General features: G+C 47.0%; 1 long non-coding RNA gene across 1 annotated transcript in view; it reads right to left on the bottom strand.

Annotated features, from left to right (window-relative positions):
- Positions 1 to 1,269: 1,269 nt before the first annotated feature.
- LOC113884229 overlaps positions 1,270 to 22,824 on the bottom strand; it is a 109,728-nt gene continuing 88,173 nt past the window's right edge. The window contains exon 4 of the long non-coding RNA XR_003508828.1: positions 1,270 to 2,802. This is a non-coding gene — a long non-coding RNA (uncharacterized LOC113884229). The remainder of the gene's footprint in view (positions 2,803 to 22,824) is intronic.

Raw genomic sequence — 22,824 nt, 5'->3', positions numbered from 1 at the left:
TTAATCATATGTATATTTCAGGTTCTTAAAGCCTTTCCCACACCTTTATTATTCCCTCCAAAGGACCCAGCAAAAGGTCCCCTCCTCTCCCTGCACCATCAGAAAGCACTCTCTAACATACAGCCCTATAGAATGTAATGCCCCCAAAGGAATGATGGAAATATTCACCAGATGTGTCTGCACCAGGCATCGTGCCAAGGCATTACGTGTATGAGATTTCACTTAATCTTTATGAGGCAGGACTTGTTCTCCCCACTTTGCAAATGAATGAAGTGACACTCAGAGCTAGAATTATATGCTTAAGGCTCCCAGGGCTTCCCAGGTGGCGCTAGTGGTAAAGAATCTGCCTACCAATGCAGGAGATGTAAGGGACATGGGTTCGATCCCTGGGTTGGGAAGATCCCCTGGAGAAGGAAATGGTGACCCACTACAGTATTCTTGCTTGGAAAATTCCAAGGACAGAGGAGCCTGGCAGGCAAAGAGTCGGACACGACTGAAATGACTTAGCACGCAAGGCTCCCAGGTCGGAAGGGCAGACCTGGGACTAGGACCCATCTCCCTACCTTACCTGCCCTGTCCGGCACCGCAGTCTTGGATGATCAGTTGCAGGACCCCTTCATTGTGGCCAGTCAGGACTCTCTTCCTCACCATGATCCTCTTTCTGGCTGGAGGAGCCAGCCACCCTTCCTCCCAGGCCTTCTTAGTACCAAAGGTAAAGGTGTACCCTTGGCTGCATCGAAAGCCCTCATAGGATCTCCCTGGAGCCTGACAGTGTTCAGAGAAATGAGGCAGGCAGAGCTCCCTAGAGACAGGGCCTGTTTATTTTATTTCATTTCACAAATACAATGAAAAGAAAAATTCTGCTAATAGGACTGCCGATTCAGCATGCCTAAGCAAGCAACTCCAAGTAAATACAAAGCATCCCAGCACACCTTGAGATTGATGACAAGTCAGGAACAATGACAGGCAACCAGAAACTAATCAGGAGAGTTGTCTTTTACTAAAGGGAGGGGGAGGGAGAGAGAGCAGACAGGAGGGCGCAGCTGTTATAACCAACTCCTGCTGACTTTGTGCCTGCTTCTTTTGGGGCCCCTGTGGCTCCTAGGAGCTGAGGAAGCAGCCAGGTGGCTCTCTGGGCTGCCTGAGTGCTTGCATACATACACGTGAAGTTGCTCCAGTGTCCGACTCTTTGAGACTCTATGGACTGTAGCCCGCCAGGCTTCTCTGTCCATGGGATTCTCCAGGCATGAATACTAGAGTGGGTTGCCATTCCCATCTCCAGGGGATCTTCCCAACCCAGGGATCGAACCTGAGTCTCCTGGGTCTCTTGCATTGGCAGGTGGCAACTCTGACCAAACCATCACTTTTCCTCCATGGGGAATCTCTCTGCCTATGAAGGAGGGGCTTCCTCTGGTCCAGGTGTGATAAACCTTCTGGGGTGCTGAACCCTGCCCTTCAAGCCTTGCTGGCAAAGCACGCTGTCTCCTGGGCCAACACCGCCCTCCTTCTAATACTGTCCTGGCACCAGCAGCTGTAACTTGGGGCTGATGGATCATGGCCAGCCTGCAAACTGCTGTCAGTCACCTCCTGGGTTGGGCTGGTCTTGAGTGGACCATTTGCATGTTGCCTTTCCCTGTTCTTATCTTTCTCCTTCTCCCGGCAGCTGTCTGTGGTAAGGAAGCTGGTAAGTGAGTGGGCCACTGTCCGCTGGGGGTGGCAGAGAAACCCAAACTGTGCTCTGCTCTGGGCATGTATGGTTCACAAGTCCCCTCCTCTTTCTGGTCACGGTTAGCTCACCTGGAGGTGGTCTGTGCTTGTTCAGTTCTTAGAAGGTACAGCTTAAATGTGTCAGAGGACATTCATGATCATAAGCTTACCCTTGACCTCACATCCTATATCCTAGTCAAGAATTTTCCAGAATGTCCCATGCTCCTGTACCTTCTCCATGCCCTCTCTCCATGCCTCTACTGGGCTATTTAAGTCTTAACTCCAGCATCACCTCCTCCCTGGTCCTTAGGAGGCCTTATTCCTCCTGCGTGTATCCCCACATCTTGTCTGTCCTCTAAAAGGCAGGTAACTGTCACCCAGTTAACTGCTGTACACTTTTTAAACCCAGTTCAGTGCTACATCCCAAAGAAATACACCCAAGAGAGGTATCTCAGGCACGACTTTGTAAAATGCAGGCACGTGAGAGGGGTGAGAAGCACTGGATCCATTTCCAAACCCCCAAATCCTGCTACAGAGGCACCAGACTCAGACCCCCAGTTTTCTTCTAAGATTCAGAAGGTCTTCCTGAGCCTGAGAGCCACCATCAGAGACATTAGGTTGCTTGCACTTCTTTCCATTTTAAGGTTCAGCAGTAACTTCTAGGAGCGCTAGTCCCCGTGGATGGGAAGTGCTGCTGGCTTCCTTGGTTTTCACTGTCTCTTTATCACAGGGCAAAGGGCAGAGCACCATTGTGGGGCTGGAGCCTTTTAGGTGTGTGACTCTCATATCCATGCAGACCTGTGTCTTCAGGAGCCCCTGGGCTCCACCAGGAGGGGGACACCCACACCTCTGCAGGGAGAGATGGGCAGGGCACACCCAAGTGTCCACTTGTAGGACAGTGAGGCCTCAGAGGTTTCAGGCTCTCAGGGATGGCAGCCTGGTGGCGGAGAGCTAGAAGACCGGGTTTCTGCCCAATTCTGCCCTTGTGAGCCGCGAGTTTCTTCCTGCTGGTCACAGTGCAACAGAGTTTCATCCTCTTCAGCCAGGCTTATTCTCCAGCTCCATTAGGTTCTCTGGGTACCTGGTTTTCTGGTCCTAGGAGATAGAGCAGAGGGATGTTCACATTTGGGGAGAATGTTGGGATGATAGAGCAACTGTCATCCAGAAACCACTCACGGGTAGGAGCTGGCAGGGACTTGAGAGTCAATCAACCCATTTGTCTTAAAACTTAAGGATGCAAAAAGTTGGAGGGTTTTGCTTTGTTTTAACTCATGAAGGGCATGAACCACTTAGTGCTATGAAGTAACTGAAGAGGCAGCATGGTGGTCCAAATTGTCAGGCACCAAACTGTGGTAGATACCCATGATGGGGATACATGGATCACAACCCTGAAGGAAACTCACAGAAATAGGACCAAGTCTGGGCGGTGCAGTCTCGTGCCTGTGCCACACCAAGCAATTGATTAGCTTAGTGCTGGCACCTGATTCAGATTAGACCCATCCGAGTTCTTACCTGGGAATTCAAAAACTTGGAACCATTTAGAACATAAGACAGGGTGCTCAGGGCTGGTGCACTGGGACGACCCTGAGGGATGGGATGGGGAGGGTCAGGGTGGGGAACACATGTACACCCATGGCTGATTCATGTGAATGTATGGCAAAAACCACCACAATATTGTAAAGTAATTAGCCTCCAATTAAAATTTTTTAAAAAGTCAAAAAAAAAAAAAAAAAAGAACTTACTTACAAAACAGAAAGAGACTCACAAACTTAAGAGAACCAACTTATGGTTGCCAGGGGTGGGGCGGGGGGAGGATGGGGGAAGGGAGAGTTAGGGAGCCTGGGATGGACAGGCACACACTACTATATTTAAAATGGATAACCGACAAGGACCTGTATAGCACAGGGAACTCTGCTCAATGTTATGTAGCAGCCTGGATGGGAGGGGAGTTGGCGGGAGAATGGATACATGCGTAAGTATGGCTGAGTCTCTTGCTGTTCACCTGGAACTGTCACAATATTGTTAATTAGCTATACTCCAGTTCACAATAAAAGTTTTAAAAAAGTGGGAAAAGAGATTAAAAATTTGGAACTATTTGGAGGTGGGAGCTTCGAGATGTGAGACAGATGTGAGTGAGCGTGTTCTCAGCTCATGGAGAAAACTGGGCTGCATGGACAGTAACTCAACGGGCAGAGGAAAGGTGGTGCCGGAGCTCCTGGTTTCAGTCGTTCCCGTAGCCCTGCTGCAGCTCCTTCTGTGGTTGGATGAGAGACCTTTTTATCTGAGCTACTTTGGTTGCATTTCTGGCATTTGCAACCCAGTGTCCTGACTCACAGAAGCAAAACTGTGTCAAGCCATTTCACAGGCTTGGAGCTGCTTGTCCTTAAAACCCCTATCTGATCTTAAGAAAGATCATAGCATCTGTAGGAGATGATGTCAGAAGAGAGTTCTGCAAATTGGAAGTATCTATATCGACATTACATTAGGCTCCCAGAGAGAGCTTTCAGAACCAAACAAATAAAGCGCAACTTCTGGTGTTCCCTAACTGCTTCTGACCTCAGAACCTCCTCATCGATGCTCTGGTCTGCTATGCTGCATCTAACCATTCCATGTGTTTCTAGGGTAGAAGGAGCACTGGACTGGGAGCCCCGATGCTGTTCCTTTCTGTCATTTGACGTCAAACAAACCACTCACCCTCTGTGGATGTTTCCTCATCTATAAAATGGAGGCCCCAGTGGGACTGAAGTTCCAAATTCAAGTGCTGTGACTGTCTCTTGGAAAACGAAAAACAGACCACATGGTCTGAAAACTCTTCAGTCATTTGATTTAGTTCAGTTCAGTTCAGATCAGTCACTCAGTCGTGTCTGACTCTTTGCGACCCCATGAATCAAAGCACGCCAGGCCTCCCTGTCTAACACCAACTCCCGGAGTTCACTCAGACTCACGTCCATCGAGTCAGTGATGCCATCCAGCCATCTCATCCTCTGTTGTCCCCTTCTCCTCCTGCCCCCAATCCCTCCCAGCATCACAGTCTTTTCCAGTGAGTCAACTCTTCGCAGGTGACCAAAGTACTGGAGTTTCAGCTTTAGCATCATTCCTTCCAAAGAAATCCCAGGGCTGATCTCCTTCAGAATGGACTGGTTGGATCTCCTTGCAGTCCAAGGGACTCTCAAGAGTCTTCTCCAACACCACAGTTCAAAAGCATCAATTCTTCAGCACTCAGCCTTCTTCATAGTTCAACTCTCACATCCATACATGACCACTGGAAAAACCATAGCCTTGACTAGACGAACCTTTGTTGGCAAAGTAATGTCTCTGCTTTTGAATATGCTATCTAGGTTGGTCATAACTGTCCTTCCAAGGAGTAAGCATCTTTTAATTTCATGGCTGCAGTCACCATCTGTAGTGATTTTGGAGCTCAGAAAAATAAAGTCTGACACTGTTTCCACTGTTTCCCCCTCTATTTCCCACGAAGTGATGGGACCAGATGCCATGATCTTTGTTCAGTACCATTCAATAAATATTGCTGAGTGATCCCCCTGAGCCAGTTCTGTTTTGAGAGCTGGTGATGTTGTAATGAGCTGGGGAGACAAGGGCTATTCTTATGCAGCTGATGTCCTACTGGGGGCAGCAGAAAAATAAATAAGTCAACCAAGAAATGAACACATAGGGACACTTTGAAAAAAGAGAAGTGCTATGAAGAAAGCAAAATGGGATGCAGAGTGAGTGAGCGAGCTCCTGAAGAGAGCAGGGCAGGCTATTTGAAACGGGGCCAGTCCTAGAAGACCTGGGGCATCAGGCACCATGATAATAAATCTGTCTTGTTAAGTTGTACACCCAGCATGTAGTGATGGGCCTATGGCCAGTGAAGGGTGTGGATAAACAGTTGAAGAAATCCCCATGCACACTGCTTACCCAGTTTTGGTCTCTGCAACCCAAAGAACTGATATCAGACTCAACTTTAAAAAAAAGGGTATTAACTGAACAATGGCTTGAGTAAGGAAAAAAAATGCCCATCTGAACTCACATTTCCTTTGGCATTTCTTTGCTATGGATGGTAACTTAAAAACTTTTCCAGGTTAAGGCTGATTTGGTATCAGTGTTTTTGTTTGTTTGTTTGTTTTCCCCTCCTTGGACAATTGGGTCCCACTCAGTTTGCCCAGCTGCTGACATTTTCAGAAATCTGACTTTCACCATTGGGCTTCTAAATCCTTCTTCCATAATGATTCTAATTGTTAGAAGGAAGGTACTAAGGCCTTAGACATTGTGGCAGGCACATATCATCATTTAATTCTTATAGGACTGAACTTGGTGAAGTTTTGTGATTCATCCTTGGTCACAAGTTACAAACCAATCACGCCTGCCTCTCAGTCCTGGGTTGGTCGCCTAGCCACTTGGCTTCTGAGCTTTACCAGTGGCTCTGTCTACAAATGACAGGAAGCATCCCATAGGAGGCTTTAAATAATGCCATGTTGTGGGAGCTCTGTGCCCATTATCAGTTGATTGGCACAATGGCTCTGTGAGGTGTCATGGACATTTTTATCATGACTTGTCAGCATCCCTTATTCTCTTCTCAGCTTTGCTCCCCCTTTTCAAGGAACTGCACCTGCCTCATTCCAATGAATTGGGTCTAGAGTCATGGCAATTGATCTTGCCAGGCACCAAAAAAAAGGGAGGAAGGCTTCCAGTCCTCCCAGCTCAGTAGGTGGTTCCAGATAACAGAAGAGGTACCTGCTCCCTGTGGACTGATTCTGCTGTGTGACTGAAAATTATACCTTTTTTTCCCAGCCCTTCCTATAATTATATAAACTGTAAAAAACAAAACAACCTTTCTAGGGATAGAATGGACTTCCTGGGTGGCTCAGTGGTAAAGAATCCACCTGCAAAGTAGGAGGAGACAGGGTTTGATCTCTGGGTCAGGAAGATTCCCTGGAGGAGGGCATGGTAACTCACTCCAGTATCCTTGCCTGGAGAATTCCGTGGACAGAGGAGCCTGGTGGGCTACAGTCCATAGGGTTGCAACTGAAGCAACTTAGCACGCAGCATGCACAGGGCAAGAATAGAATTTTTTTCCTTGACAGATAGACTTACACAGCAATGTAATTATTTCTTTGGGTCCGACACCCTCTGATACCTCAAGGAAGCAGGGGATAATTGGTTTATAGTTCTTTCAAATTAAGCTCAAGTAGAAAGACTGGACTAAGCTTTAAAAAATTCCACTCTGGTAATTTATGAAATCTGGCGGCACTGAAAGAGTCAGAACAATGGTCTTTAAGTCTCCAAAATCACCTCTGCACATTTTCTCTCCTATGCACACCACATTTCGCTATCTCTGGTCATCTCATAACTTCATTTAGAGCCACTTTGCAAGACTAATCTTCCTTGCCAAAACCCTAGTCCAAATACAAATGGAAAAACAAGAGAAAAAATAAAAAAGAAATGTACAAGGGTGTAGTCTTTTAGTGCAATTAGCATTAACAATAGCTCCCTTTGACATTAGAAGAAATGGTGCTTTGTGTTTTTCCTCTGGGTTATGATTCTATTTTAAAAAAACCTGTTTTATATATATGATTTTTGAAGTTAGATGGGCTCTAAAGTTACTCACCAATGTTTATCTCAGAGACTTGAGTCCAGGGCAAAATGCAGAATGCCCTTTTCTGATGAGGTCACCCTGGAAGTCCAAGGCTGAGTCTCCAAAGCTTCAGTGAAATTGGAAATTGGAAGTGTTATTTGTCATTTGTCCAAACCTCCAGAGTCACTTCTCAACATGTATTTACCAGCTCCTGTTTGCCCTACTCTGTCCATCGCCATTTCATCCTAGAAGCCCCAGCTGTAGAGCATTTCTCAGCTTACAAAATGCTTTGCAAACATTTTCATATGACACTTACCGCAGCACTATGAAGCTGGCTGAGAAGGTAGCACCAGCCTTACTTTGAAGGTGAGAAAGCTGAAGCACAGAGAGTTTAAGGGGCTTGCTCAGGGTGACGCAGAATAGCAGGTGTTGAACCAAGGTTTCTTTTCTTTGGCTGTGCTGGGTCTTACCTGCGGCATGTGGGACCTTCGATCTTCCCTGTGCCCTGCAGGATCTTTGGCTGCCGCATTTGAACTCTTAGCTGTGGCATGTGGGATCTAATTCCCTGACCAGGGATTGAACCCACGTGCCCTGCTTTGAGAGTGCAAAGTCTTAGCCACTGGACCACCAGGGAAGTCCCTTGAACCAAGCTTTCTAACTTAAAATCCAGTGTGTTTTTCAAGGCCCTGTGGCTCTTTAACATTTTAACTTTGTATGGTCTTACTGCATTGCCAGTGATGGCCCCATTTTCTCCCTATGACACTAGGGTCGGCGTTCAGATAACCCCTGCGCATCTTGTAACCTGGCAAGGCTTTGGCCTGAGTTGCTTGGCCTCTGGTTACAGATCACACCATTTTCCAAGTTAACAGCACCTATTGGTAGCTGTCAGCTTCCATAGCTCCTCCTTTCCTTGGGTGAACCAACACCCACTGGATTCTGGGAAGACACAGATGGAGAGCTTCAGGCAGAGAATTCTCTGTGACCACTGGATGTCAGTACTGATCTACACCTCTTTCCAAGCCAGGCAGAGCCACCAGCTCTGGGATTTAAAATGGAACAGGAGAGGCACGTTGATCAAAAGCTAAGTGTACCGTGACTTCTTATTTTAATTAAACAGTTGGGTTTCTGCAGCCCCATCTCTGAAGGCTGCTCTTCTTGGATTCCCCCTCTAAGTTGTTTGGCTTAGCTGTTCAACTGGACCTGATCTAGCAGGAGAGAGAGCAACTGGGATTCCAAGCAAAGCTGAGGACATCTCTGTTGGCTGGTTAATTTCCTTTCCCAGGATGGTACCACTTCAGATATAGCAAAAGTATCACCAAGCAAAGAGTTTAAGTGGCTGTCTTTGAGATGGGGAAATCGGAAGCCTTGGAGACCTCTGAGATTTTTTAAATTAAAATTATGGCAACGTGTAGTCTGAATAAAATGGAAGAAAAAAAAATGTTACAAAGCAGTCAAAAATGTAGAAGGAGGGGAACGGAGGGGAAGGTAGGGCATGTTCGTGTTCATCTCACTACTCCCAGATCTTCCAAAACGAACTTCCTCTCTGGAGGGACTTCTGACCTTCCTTATTTGGCCACGGCCTCCTGCCACCTTTGTTTTTTGCTATTTCTCATCACACCTACACACACCCACACACATTCATGTAAGTCTCCACGTATTTGCCTGTGGTTTTGCCCATCTGCGATTCTCCCACTCTCCTCCAGATTCTTCTCTTAAAAAACAACAACAGCTTTATTGAGATATAATTCACATACCACACAATCCACCAAAAGTGTAACATAAAATCATTTTTAGTATATTCACAGGTATGTGCAATGTTTCACAGTTAATTTTAGAACATTTTCATCCCCTTAAAAAGAATCCAATAAGCTTTAGCCATCACTTCCCCAGTCCCCTCAGCCCCAGGCTACCAGCCCTAGACAACCCATAATCTATTTCCTTTCTGAATAGATTTCCCTGTTCCAGACATTTCATATAAATGGAATCGTACATGTGGTCTTTTGTGACTGGCTTCTTTCACTTAGAATAATGTTCCCACGGTTTCTCGGTATCGTAGCGTGTCAGAACTTCATTCCTTTCTATGGCCAAATAGAAATATTCTCATTCTCCCTATCTTTCAAAGTTCAGATGAATCTTCGCCTTCTCCAGGAAGGCTCTGTAGTTCCTCAGGCTCTTCTAGACCTCTCCCTGGGATATTTTCAGTGTAGCATGCAATTGTCCCTGTGTCCTTTCTTCCCTGTCAGATGGGGTCCCAGGCCAGTTCCCCAGGAAGCAGGCTCTTGCACACAAGAAGTTTACCGGAGATGCCCTCATGCCCAGGCTCCTGGGCGAGTGACAGGCGCAAGAGTGGGCAGAGGGAGAAGATGAACTGCAGCTCTGCAACCTTGGTCTCAGCCAACCTCCAGAAGCACTAACACCGGAGCGCTAACATGGGAGCGCTTTCAGAGCTGGGCAAAGACTGGGCGTTTCTACCCCTTCGTCGAGTCACTGGAGGCAGCTGGTCCTGGAAGAAGGCGTGATCTTGGGCCACTTGTCTCTCTTCAGCCCAGGGCAAGTCCTGGAGAGGGACTCAGCTGAGGGCCGCGGCTAGCAGTGCCTCCAGTGACTCAGGGAAATTAGGACATCATGGCGTCCACTGTGGACTGGAAGCCCCTTGAAGTTGGGGGCCATGTCGTTCTTCCTACTTGCCTCTCCCCTCCCCTAGCACCTGAGTTTTGTTCAAAATCGGGCTCTGGAGTCAGGCAGTAATGGATTCAAATCTCAGCTCTGTAGGAACCATAGAAATGCTCCAAATTCCTTTAAGCCTGAGCGTCCTCACCTATGAAATGGGGCTAATAACAGTTCCTACCTTACAAAGTCGCTGGGAATACTGAGTTGATATTTGAAAAGTGTTTAACAAAATTGGTATGTGTATGTGTATGTGTGTGTGTGTTAGTTGCTCAGCTGTGTTTGAATCTTGCCAACCCCATGGACTGTAGTCCACCTGGATCCTCTGTCCATGGGATTCTCCAGGCAAGAATACTGGAGTGAGGTAGCTATTCCATTCTCCAGGAGAACTTCCTGACTCCAGAAGTTCTCCAGGAGAACTTCCAGGGATTGAACTTGGGTCTCCTGCACTGCAGACAGATTCTTTTCTATTTGAGCCACCAGGGAAGCACATAAGCGACTTAGCAGCAGCAGCAGCAGCAAGCTCTCAATAAGCGTTAGTTACTGTTGTTATTAACGTTATTATTAGCAGATGCTCAAGGCAATCTGATCATCAGCTGACAAAGAAATGGGAGCTGATATATAACCTGGTGCTGCTGCTGCTGCATCGCTTCAGTTGTGTCCAACTCTGTGCGACCCCAAAGACGGCAGCCCACCAGGCTCCCTCGACCCTGGGATTCTACAGGCAAGAACACTGGAGTGGGTTGCCATTTCTTTCTCCAATGCATGAAAATGAAAAGTGAAAGTGAAGTCACTCAGTCGTGTCTGACTCTTAGAGACCCCATGGACTGCAGCCTACCAGGCTCCTCCATCCAGGGTATTTTCTAGGCAAGAGTACTGGAGTGGGGTGCTATCGCCTTCTCCAGATATATAACCTAAGGGGCAACAAATGAATAAGATGTCAATATTGAGATGTTAGTATTCTAAGGTAGAAAGTTATTTTTTTAAATTAGGAAATATTTCAAACATTTAGAAAGGCATAGGGATTTACTGAATGCTCATGTTCTGAAACTGATTTGCAGAATTATAGATATATTTGAAGCCTTTTGGGTACCCCTACACCCTATGCACCTGCCCCCAAGGTAAATCTTACAGATGATGTTTATCCTTCTAAGGAATGTCTCAGTGCTGCTGTGTATGTTTGAATCTCTAGATAAAATATGTTTTCCGTATGTTTTAAAACATTTAGGTAAATGACATCATCCCTTCTGCTTTTTTTTTAACTCTACAGGATGCTTGATGTCAACTGTGTTTTTTGCTGTGACTCTGGCTCATTTATTTTCCCTGCAGTATAAGAATAAAAAGACTGCTCCCAAAGTATAAGAAGTGGAGGGAAAGAGATCCTTTCTGAGTGAGCTGCTTGGTCCCAGCTTCTTTCCAGCCACCCTCATCTTCTGGGGGAGGTAGTGTAGCCTAGAGGTTAAAGCCACTGGAGCTGGATTCTGTAGATTTGAATCCCAAGTCTATCATCTGGGGAACCTTGGGTAAGCTCCTTAACCTCTCTGTGCCTTGTTGCCTCATCTGTAACACGAGAACAATAACACCTCATGCCCACTTTAGAGGACTCCTTGGGAACACTTCATGAAGAAGCTTGAGGTTTGGTTTCAGCAGGGTTCCAGTAGGACTCTTCTACTTGGGTTGTTTCTAAGCAGATGACATGGAATGTAGCTCCATGAAGCATCATCCCAGTCACTATGGCCTGATTCCTTCTCCGTAGGGTAGGGCAGCTTTACAGACCTGGATTTTCCACATTTGGGAAAGCTGGGATGCTGACGTGGAAAGCTGACTGTCTGAATTGTGGTCCCATATCCTGCTGGTGGCTCCTGGCCCAGTTGTGTAGAAAGGGCTCCCAGGTCCCATCTGTCATTGCCTTTGAACTGTCCAGCTCCCTCGAGGCCAGTCTTAGTATAGCTCCCATTGCACAGATGAGCAGATGGGCTCAGGGATGTAAACTGACCTGCGATTAACAAGTGAGCTGTGCTGTGCTGTGCTCAGTCGCTTCAGTCGTGTCCGACTCTTTGTGACCCCATGGTCCATAGCCTGCCAGGCGCTTCTGTCCGTGGGATATTCCTGGTAAGAATACTGGAGTGGGTTGCCATTCCCTTCTCAAGAGGATCTTCCTGAACCAGGGATGGAACCCATGTCCCCATTGTAGCAGGTGGATTCTTTACCTGCTGAGCCATTGGAAGCCCAACCTCCCAGAGACCTGAACCTGTCTCCTTATTCCAAATCCTGTGACCTACAGCTGTCTAGTTGGCCTCCTCAGATTCTATCAGTGACTTTCAGCCTTTTGTTTTCTTGCTTGAGAACAGGGCAGGACTGGAGCCTGGGGAGGGAAGAGAAGCAGTTTTCAGGACCACTCACCCCATGCGAGGCATGACCTGCTGCTGGCCTTGCAGGATCAACAATCACTCGGCAGAAAGCCATGTTAGAACCAGAGGCTATTTTGTGGATTTTTCTAATCTTTCCTCAAGGACTTTAGCTGAGTCATCAAAATGTATTTTCCAAAAGGCTGAACTGCCAGTAGGGTGGGTGTGAGGGGAATCAGTGGGTGGGTGATGAGCGTGGAGGCAGATGGTGGTCAGGCAGCTCAACTTGCATTCATCCAGATGCACAAGTTTTGCCTTGCCTCACCTTGAAATGCAGTTTCCATGGGGGAAAATTTGTCAAGGTAGACAGATTCTCTCCTTTTTGACATGTCTTATGACTATTCTTGCATGCAGTTATTTCTTTTAAAATAATTCACAGTGGCAGAGCTCACTGCCATTAATCAGTTTCTATTTCCATTACAAAACCAATTTTGGAAGGTGATGGTGTCTGCTATTTCATCTTCTTCAGGACTTAAACTTTACGTTTTTCTATTTAAAAAAAAGAAGAAGTCTGTGTGTATGTTTTAAGAAACTAAGGGTCTGGACTCTTTGGGGGTGGGTTAGCAGTAGAAATTTAGGCAAGAAAATTGATAATAAATCGGTTTCAACTCCCATGATAACTTTGACCAATTTGTACTGGGTGACTGGAGTGTTGAGTTGAGAAGGATTCTGAGACTGTGTACGGCATCAGTGGACAAGAGCTGTGATTGATTAGTGATGTCTGTCATGAATCTGCGTGGGAAGGGAGAGCCCAGAGAGAACCCTGCAAACACTCATTTGTAAATAGAGTGAGCTTCGTAGTTTTTGCCCAAGACAAACCTTGATTTCTTTGTAGCACTTGACGGTTTGGAAAGCATTTTCATGTACCTTGTATTCATTGAACCACTCCATCATCTGTGTGAAACTAAGTAGGGCTAATCTGTTTTCATATTAATTCATTATTTATTGGCAATTACTGTACTAGGCTGTGGTAGATTATCTATAAGGAGGATGACCACCAATGTCTTCCCTTCCAGTTCATGAATGCTGTCCCTCAACATAAGTAGAATCGAATTTCCTTCTAGAATCTGGATTGTTCTTACTGATGTGCTTGACTAATAAGATATAGCTGAAATGATATTCGGGGACTTCTAAAGATAGGTCTTCAGAGCCTCTTTCAGCCTTTGTCTTCTTGAAATGTTTGCTTTTGATTACACTTCTGGGACGAGAGAGAGGGTCCTAGCTGAGCCCAACCTTCCAGCCATCCCACTGCAGCACCAGTGATATGGGAAGCTGTCTTGGACTCTCCAGCCCAGCCAGTGGCCAGTTGAATGTCACTGAGTCACCCCAGTTGAGACTGTGTATAACAGAAGAATCACCAAGATGACTCCTGTATAAATTCCTGACTCACAAAATCATGATGTGAAAAGAGTGTTATTTTAAGTGAGTAAGTTTTGGGATAGTTATGTAGCAGTACGTAACTGGGACATTGACACTAGGCTTCCGGAGATGAGTAAGACCCAGTTTCAATCCGTAAGCTCATAGTCTCTTGGGAGAGATGGACCCATGAACAAACAAATCATAATTTGGTGAAACCAAACATGTACAAGATTACTCTATTTAAAAGGGGGATATTTTGACCCTGCCCATGTTTCGTGGTAAAACTAAAGTGAGGAACTGAGGACAGTTCTTGAATTTTTCTAGATACCATATGTCTTCTTGGGGCTTCCCTGGTGGCTCAGATGGTAAAGAATCTGCCTGCAATGCCGGAGACCCGAGTTCAATCCCTGGGTTGGGAAGATCCCCTGAAGAAGGGAATGGCTACCCACTCCAGTATTCTTGCCTGCAGAATCCCCATGGACAGAGGAGCCTTGTGGGCTACAGTCCTGGGGTCCCAAAAAGTTGGACACAACTGAGCAACTAGACACACATATGTCTTCTCAGTGTAAGGCAAAGGCGGAGTCCTTCTGGCTTGAGTCAGTCAGATGGAAGTGGACCTCTGTCCACCTGGCTCTGTGTGTGTGTGTGTGTGACTGTGTGAAAGAGGATCTTTTGGGTCACAGGATCAGAGATGCACTCAGGTTGTTCCAGATTACAACGGAAACTGAAATGCTCCACCTCCTCAAGCAGCCATGCCTCAGGAAGACTCCTCTCCCTCCAACATCATCCCCTCCTCTCAGCAAATCGTTCCTCTGCTCATGCTCATATTTAGTAACAATTTTATGCAGCTCTCCGTGCCCCAGGAGAGAGTCTGGTTGGTTTAGCTGCTGCTCTAGGACAGAGCTTTGGCTCCTAGTCAATCATAAATCCTGCCTTTGGGGCTGTGTCCAACTCCTGGTGAACTAGGTACAAAGTATGGTAGACCCTCTATGGGCATTTTAGAAGAGGTTTATGAGAAATCAGACCCCTGAGCTGCCCCCACAAGGGAAAGAGTCTTTGGCAGGCATGCTTATGAGTGCTGGAGTTAGGGCTGAACTGTGCAACTGATCACCCCTTGCAGATTACAGGCTGTGGCTTTGAACCGGGAATTCCCGGTTTTTCAACCAATTGGCCAAACCCAGTGGCAATGGACCAGGTGCATCCAGGGGAGGCCACTTTTGAGAATAAATTCCCTTGGGAAACTCCGAGGGCAGCTTAAATCTCAAGAAAGCGAGTCGTTAGGAGCACGGGAAGCTGTTTAATTGCCCTGTCCAGCCAAGATGCAATGCTGCCTGGCCAGCTTGCTGAAAAATAATGAATTCACTAGAAGTCCCAGCTGCCTCCCTGCCTGCCCAGGTCCCCTCCTGCTTTCTCTTCGTCTTCTCACCCCAGGCACTGTGGCCCCCTGCTGCCCAGAGGCCCTTGCTGTGGTGCTCTGTTACCTGTCTGTCCCTGGGGCAAGCAGATTCTCAGAAAGAATATACAGAACCAGGCAAAGGGATGTTTTGCTGAACTGTTAATGTAATCACTTGAAAGTTATGTTTACAAAGGTAGAAGGAGTAAATCACATAGAAATACTACTCAGCTCTCCTTAGAAAAGTATGACAGTTCAAGAAATTCATCCAGTCTTGGAAAAGCTGTGATTTTCGGTTGCCATGGCAACACCCGCCTCCGCTCTGGAGCTGCCCTGGAGCAGGCTAGTTGCAGGGTGAAGGATAGTGCGGTGGGGGCGGAGAACCACTGGAGAGGGAGCTGGGAGGCTGTGCTCTAGTTCCAACTCCGCTGGGGACCAGTCCCTCTGAGCTTCCCAAACAGGAGTGCTGCATCATAGATCTCAAAAGTCTTTTCCAGCAGGAACAATCCATTTATATCGATCTATGTTTATATCTACTGCCCCGCACTGCTTGGTTCCCAGACCAGGGATTGAACGCACGCCAAGGGAAAGTGCCAAGTCCTAACCTCGGACTGCCAAGGAATTCACCCATCCATGGTAATTATCTGAAGTCAAGGGACCTTAGACCTTTTCAAGGGGATCTAGCTTTTCACTTTCATGCATTGGAGAAGGAAATGGCAACCCACTCCAGTGCTCTTGCCTGGAGAATCCCAGAGACAGAGGCTCCTGGTAGGAGGCCGTCTATGGGATCGCACAGAGTCGGACACTACTAAAGCGACTTAGCAGCAGCAGCAGCAGCAGTAGCACAGAACTGGTGGAGAAGGAAATGGCAACCCACTCCAGTATTCTTGCCTAGAGAATCCCAGGGACAGAGGAGCCTGGTGGGCTGCCGTCTATGGGGTCGCACAGAGTCGGACACGATTGAAATGACTTAGCAGCAGCAGCAGCGTGTGAAACTGCTTGGTACTAGGAGACATTCTCCCACAGGATGGGTTAAGGTGGGAGGCGGAGCCTCCAGTTCCCTGAGAAATGCCAAGTCCAGCAGAGGCGTCTTTTCGTTCTTGTCCACTAGGGGGCAGCACTTAACTGTGCTGGCCACTGGCTCTCCCCGCTGGAACCTGAATCTCGAGTGACCCAAAGAGGCAGAGGCTGTTCCGACTGGTAGCCGCTGAATTGCTGGTGTAATGACTGTGACCGGGAGTGTCCCCTGGTGCCAAGAGTGATGTCTCAATCAAGCTTTTCTTGTGGCATGACCGTGACTGTTAACTTGGTCTTGCCTCTTTTTCTGCTTCTTAATTTTCTAAGCAATGGCTTCCCAGGTGGTGCTAGTGGTAGGCTTTCATCCCTGGGTCAGGAAGATCCCCTGGAGGAGAAAAATGGCAACCCACTCCAGTATTCTTGCCTGGAGGAATTCCATGGGCAAAGGAGCCTGGCACCTACAATCCACAAGGCTGCAAAGAGTCAGATACGACTGAGAGACTTAGCACAATACTTTCAGTAAGGATTTGGTATTTTCTCTTAGGTTGGCCAGGGTTGATTTCTCTCTCTCTCTGTCAGTTTAGTGGCAGCTTGGGGTTTCACATGTCACGTGATTCTCAGCCTATTTTTCCTATATCACCGCCATCTCACATCCACTCGACTTGACTTTAATCACCTCTGTTACTGGAATATCTTACAGTATTAGTTTTCTGTGGCTAATTAACAACAAAGTACCCAAAACTTAAACAATGTGAATGTATCTTAGAGTTCTGCAGGTTGGATGTCTTATACAGGTCTCACTGGGCCAAAATCAAGGTGTCAGCCAGGCTGCTCTTCATTCTGGAGGGTCTGGGGGAGAATCCATTTCCTTTATCTTTTCTGGCTTCTAGAAGTTGCTCATGTTCCTTGACTCATGGCCCCTCTTCCTCCACCTGCAAAGCCAGCAGTAGTCGGTTATGTCTTTCTTCCATTGAATCACTCACTGTTCTTTCTGCCTCCTTCTACATTTAAGGACCCTTGTGATCACTTTGGTCCCATCCATATGATCCAGGATAATCTTTCAACTTTCAGGTTAGCAGATTACCAACTTTAATTCCACTTGAAGCCTTAATTCCCCTTTGTCATGATAGGTAACATATTTCCAGGTTCCAGGGATTAAGTCAGGAACATTTGGTGGGGTGTGTGTGTGTGTGTGTGTGTGTGTGTGTGTGTGTGTGTGTCATATTTTGCAAGGGCTTAACGGGTGGCTCAGTGGTAAAGAATCTGCCTGCTAATGCAGGAGATGCAGGAGACGCAGGTTTGATCCCTGAGTAGGGATGATCCCCCCCCTGGAGAAAGGAGTGGCAACCCATGCCAGCATTCTTGCCGGGGAAATCCCATGGACAGAAGAGCCTGGTGGGCTACAGTCCATGGGGTTGCAAAGAGTAGGACATGACTTAGCGACCAAGCATGCACATGTCATATTTTGCCTTCCATACTTACCTTCTCGCTGAAGTCAGGATTTCTCATCCTGAGAAACCATTTCTTTGGTCCTGCTACCTGTGTGTATGTGCTACCCAGCTCTCCTGGATTCCATGCTAAGCTCCTTGGAGGAGGGTCTACTCTTGCTGTTTCCCATCCTTTTTCACCTACTCCTTTTTAAAAAAACTCAGATATGATTCACATACCATAATAGTCACTCTTTTGAAGTGTACAATATAGTGGTTTTAGTGTGTTCACTATAGTGTGAAGCCATCAGCAATATCTAATTCTAGAACATTATCATTAGCCTAAAAAGAAACCCTATACCCATCAGCAGTCACTCCCAATTCCTCCCTTCCTCAGTCTCCTGCAACCACTAAACTTCTGTCTCTGGATCCACCTATTCCAGCCTGGACAGTTCATATAAATGTAATCATAGAATACATGGCCATTTGTATCTGGCTTATTTCACCAAATTCCCTGGTAGCTCAGGTGGTAAAGAATCCATCTGCCATGCAGGAGACCCCGGTTCAACTCCTTGGTTTAGAAGATCCCCTGGAGAAGTGAATGATAACCCACTCCAGTATCTTGCCTGGAGAATTCCATGGACAGAGGCGCCTGGCGGGCTACAGTCCATGGGGTTGCAAAGAGTCAGACACGACTGAGTGACTTTCATGTCATAGTGTTTCCAAGTGTCATTCATTCTTACATATCTCCCAACCTGGCTTCCATGAACCTTTCCCATGCTTCACTTGCTGAGCTCCCTGTAGCATCCACTCAGTTGCTTCCAAATTTCATGGCCTTTCACGGCCTCAGTCAGTCACTGGTGGCAACCTCCCTTTTGGAGCACTCCATCCTTGGCTTCCACCATGATGCCCCTTCCTGGTTCTCCTTCCATCTCTACGCCCTTGCCTCTCCTCTGGCCTTAGTCTTTCCCCTGGTCTTCTGAAAGGAACTGCCCCCCAATGGTCAGCCTAGGTTCTCTGCTGTTTTCTGTATCCCAGAGGTTCTAACACCCCAGGCTGGGACCTTAGATTGTGGATAACATTTTGTGCATGCATCCGTAGCTTTCATCTGCTTCTCAAATGGGTCCATGAATAGTAAAATGTTAAAAGCCACAGCTATGTAATCTTTCTGCCTTTGAGAAGAGAGGTTGCCAAGAAACTCTGGGTTGCAAGTGACAGAAACCCAATGTAAGCCAAGTTGGACAAAGAGGGAATTTAGAGACTTGCATGCCTGGAGTAGCTCAAAGAACTCAAGGAAGCACAGCAGCTTTGTGGATTTGGGTGAACTATGGATTTGGGTGACAGCATGCTGCTGTCAGAATTCTTTATTTTTCAACTCTGCTTGGCTTATTCTCTCCTTAAAATTAGCTTTTTCACACACCACAGAGGCTGGCACCTGGCAGCCCTCAATTTCTTCCCACTCGGGGACTAAAAAACCAAGCCCTTCTCCTCCAACTGCAACTTAAAAGTCCCGAGGCAGGGCTCTGAGCACCCTGTGTTGGGTCATATCCTCATCACTGGAGCAGTAATGTGGCCAAGTAAGTTGTGTGCTAGGATTGTTGTGTACCCTTGTATATTGTGGGGCAGGGCTCAGCGGTCCTGCCAGATGCCCCTAATGGGCATGAAGGGGGAGCAGCTCTTAGAAGAGGTGTGTGTGCATGTGCTGGACAGTGAGAAACAGCAGATGTCTCCTTCAGGAGCCTGCCAGCCACTTTTGCCATGACTACCACCATGTGGCTAACTCCCAGTTATCCAGATGTCTCCTGAGGCCTACCCAGTGGTCCACTGGCACCCCCAAACTGAGCATCTCTGGGGTCCCCAGTCTTGTCAATGGCACCACTCTCAGCAAGTCTCCCAAGCTTCTCCCAGTTTCTTGCCCCATTGAATGGCTGTCCCCCCTCCTGCCTAGGTAGTGGCCCAGGCCCACTTATCTTTGCACTTCAACATTGTTCCCAGCCCGTGTTCTCATCTCCAAGGCTCCCTGTCTAGGGAAGACCCTCAGTGCCCGTGCCTCAATCCACCCTCCTGAACTCTTAGTGAAATGCCCTGGCTCAAGGCAGATTCAGCCACCATCCATGGAGCCCCTACTCCATGCCAGAAATGTGCTCAGCATCACTTAAAAAAAAAATCCTCATAACAATTCCATGAGTAAGATAGTGTTATTGCCGATTTATAGGTTAGGAAAGTGAGCTTTAGTAAATTAAGGGCTTGCTGAAAGAGGCAGGGGTGGTGGAGGAGAAGAATCGCAAGGAGAGATAAGAAAGCCTTCCTCAGCGATCAGTGCAAAGAAATAGAGGAAAACAATAGAATGGGAAAGACTAGAGATCTCTTCAAGAAAATTAGAGATACCAAGGGAACATTTCATGCAAAGATGGGCTCAATAAAGGACAGAAATGGTAGGGACCTAACAGGAGCAGAAGATATTAAGAAGAGGTGGCAAGAATACACAGAAGAACTGTACAAAAAAAATCTTCACAACCCAGATAATCATGATGGTGTGATCACTCACCTAGAGCCAGACATCCTGGATTGTGAAGTCAAGTGGGCCTTAGAAAGCATCACTACGAACAAAGCTAGTGGAGGTGCTGGAATTCCAGCTGCTGCTGCTGCTGCTGCTATTTCAAATCCTGAAAGATGACACTGTGAAAGTGCTGCACTCAATATGCCAGCAAATTTGGAAAACTCAGCAGTGGCCACAGGACTGGAAAAGGTCAGTTTTTATTCCAATCCCAAAGAAAGGCAATGCCAAAGAATGCTCAAACTACCGCACAGTTGCACTCATCTCACACGCTAGTAAAGTAATGCTTAAAATTCTCCAAGCCAGGCTTCAGGAATACGTGAACCGTGAACTTCCAGATGTTCAAGCTGGTTTTAAAAAAGGAAGAGAAACCAGAGATCAAATTGCCAACATCCGCTGGATCATTAAAAAAGCAAGAGAGTTCCAGAAAAAACATCTATTTCTGCTTTATTGACTATGCCAAAGCCTTTGACTGTGTGGATCACAATAAACTATGGAAAATTCTGAAAGAGATGGGAATACCAGACCACCTGACCTGCCTCTTGAGAAACCTGTATGCAGGTCAGGAAGCAACAGTTAGAACTGGACATGGACAACAGACTGGTTCCAAAAAGGAAAAGGAGTACATCAAGGCTGTATATTGTCACCCTGCTTATTTAACTTATATGCAGAGTACATCATGAGAAACGCTGGGCTGGAGGAAGCACAGGCCGGAATCAAGACTGCCGGGAGAAATATCAATAACCTCAGATATGCAGATGACACCACCCTTATGGCAGAAAGTGAAGAAGAACTAAAGAGCCTCTTGATGAAAGTGAAAGAGGAGAGTGAAAACGTTGGCTTAAAGCTCAACATTCAGAAAATGAAGATCATGGCATCTGGTCCCATCACTTCATGGCAAATAGATGGGGAAACAGTGGAAACAGTGGCTAACTATACTTTTCTGGGCTCCAAAATCACTGCAGATGGTGATTGCAGCCATGAAATTAAAAGATGCTTACTCCTTGGAAGGGAAGTTATGACCAAACTAGATAGCATATTCCAAAGCAGAGACATTACTTTGCCAACAAAGGTTCGTCTAGTCAAGGCTATGGTTTTTCCAGTGGTCATGTATGGATGTGACAGCTGGACTGTGAAGAAAGTTGAGCACTGAAGAATTGATGCTTTTGAACTGTGGTGTTGGAGAAGACTCTTGAGAGTCCCTTGGACTGCCAGGAGATCAAACCAGTCCATCCTAAAGGGAATCAGTCCTGGGTGTTCATTGGAAGGACTGATGCTGAAGCTGAAACTCCAATACTTTGGCCACCTGATGAGAAGAGCTGACTCATTGGTAAAGCCCCTGATGCTGGGAAAGATTGAGGGCAGGAGGAGAAGGGGACAACAGAGGGTGAGATGGTTGGATGGCATCATCTACTCAATGGACATGGGTTTGGGTGGACTCCGGGAGTTGGTGATGGACAGGGAGGCCTGGCGTGCTGTGGTTCATGGGGTGGCAAAGAGTTGGATACGACTGAGCGACTGAACTGAACTGAACTCTGATTCTGAGTGTAGTGTCTATATTCTGGTTCACCTCCACTGCCTTTTCAAATAGTTGCCTAATGAATTTATTTTATTTATTTTTATACTGTTATTTTATTTTCCTAATTATGAAAGATTACAAATGCTGATTTTGGCTCACACAGCTGTTCTGAAAACTGTAGTTTATAAAAAGGTGTCCTTAAGCAGCCCTGGGGCCTTGCTCATTGCTCACAAAGGGAAGTACTGCGGAGGTCACCCTGATTCCAGGCCTCCCTGCAAGCTGGGGGGTCCCTCTCTACTGCTGGTTGTCTGGGGTCACCAGGAGGGAAGAAAGCCTGGTTCCAAAAATCAATAAGCGGGAGAATCCAGTGTTAAGCACTTAACACTGAGCGCTTGATAATAAGCAAGCATCTGATAAGGTTACTTAATCAGATAAGACTGCATGATGTGTAGTTATAGGACAGTTATGGTGGTGGTTTATTTGCTAAGTCATGTTCGACTCTTGTGACCTCATGGACTGTAGCCCACCCAGCTCCTCTGTCCATAGGATTCTCCAGACAGGAATACTAGAGTGGGTTGCCATTCCCTTCTCCAGGGAACCTTCCTGACCCAGGGATCAAACTTGGGTTGCCTGAACTGCAGGTTCTGGGGGAGAGGGGGGAGAGCTGCATTGTCCTGGCTGCCCTGGAGGAGGTACCCTGTGGCCTCCTCTGGGCGGCTTCCACAGGCGCTGCTGTTTGTTTGCTTGTTAACGTGCTGGTTTTCAGTCTCTCCCCCTAGCCCCCCAGACAAGCTGCAAATGAGGACCTTGCCTGTCTTCTTCAGGACCAGTGGTAGACCGTGAGTAGGTGCTTGATACGTACTGGCTAGGTAGATGGACGGTTGGATGGCCTGGAGGGAGAAGGAAAAGAGTTTCTAGTTCAAGTCCTAGAATGAGATATTCTGAATTGTTACTATACCACCCAGTGTTGTCATTCAGTTGCTAAGTCGTGTCTGACTCTGTTGTGACCCCATGGACTGTAGCCCACCAGGCTCCTCTGTCCATGGAATTTCCCAGGCAAGAGTACTGGAGTGGGTTGCCATTTCCTTCTCCAGGGGATCTTCCCAACTCAGGAATCGAAACCGTGTCTCCTGCTTGGCAGGCGGATTCTTGACCACTGAGCCACCAGTTCCACCGAAGTGGTCATTTATTTTCTACT

This window comes from Bos indicus x Bos taurus, chromosome 26 (genome assembly GCF_003369695.1).
Source record: "Bos indicus x Bos taurus breed Angus x Brahman F1 hybrid chromosome 26, Bos_hybrid_MaternalHap_v2.0, whole genome shotgun sequence".
Classification (NCBI taxonomy): domain Eukaryota; kingdom Metazoa; phylum Chordata; class Mammalia; order Artiodactyla; family Bovidae; genus Bos; species Bos indicus x Bos taurus.
The sequence above is the reverse complement of the archived record's forward strand: the minus strand, read 5'-3'. Positions and strand labels throughout refer to the sequence as shown.